Source organism: Frankliniella occidentalis, unplaced genomic scaffold, assembly GCF_000697945.3.
Source record: "Frankliniella occidentalis isolate FOCC.00 unplaced genomic scaffold, Focc_3.1 Scaffold33, whole genome shotgun sequence".
Classification (NCBI taxonomy): domain Eukaryota; kingdom Metazoa; phylum Arthropoda; class Insecta; order Thysanoptera; family Thripidae; genus Frankliniella; species Frankliniella occidentalis.
Genome location: NW_026267163.1, coordinates 1269884 through 1270406, shown reverse-complemented (window position 1 = coordinate 1270406; position 523 = coordinate 1269884). Strand labels below are relative to the sequence as shown.

At 52.0% G+C, this 523-nt stretch overlaps 1 long non-coding RNA gene across 1 annotated transcript in view; it reads right to left on the bottom strand.

The window, feature by feature from the left end:
• The window catches only part of LOC127749135 (uncharacterized), a 111819-nt gene that overhangs the window by 29708 nt on the left and 81588 nt on the right, over window positions 1–523 (bottom strand). The window lies entirely within an intron of this gene.

Here is a 523-nt window from a genome sequence, read left to right as displayed (position 1 = left end):
GTCAGGCCGTTAGGCCGTCAGGGCGACGCGAGGGCCCTACTGGTGTTTAGGGGGAAAGTTAAGCCCGATCGACTGGCGCTCGTCGCCGAGCCGCGCACCGAGAAAAGCTATTAGTCCCTATGACTAAATTCGTGTTGAAGGAAACAAAATTTACTCCCTAAATCCAACGAAACGTTTAATCAAACTTTTACAATTAAATGTGATCAGCTCAACCAAAAATATTGTCAAACTGATTACTTTATATCGACCTGACTTAATTATCCAATCAACACGATTGAAATTTGGTCGACGGAAACAAAATTTCGTTGGTTTTCTCAACACTAAATTTCGTTGAGTTGAACAACCGGTTTTCTGAGTGCGGGGCGCCACAGTAACTCGCGCCACCCGCGAGCAGCTGGGGCCAGGCGTCGGGCGTCGGGGGGAGGGGCCGCGGCCGCGGGTGAGGGAGGCTGTTGCCAAGGAGATCAAGCAAGGGGTGGGCTGATAGGTCGGCAGATAAGACGTCCCGGGGGCGACTTCCGGT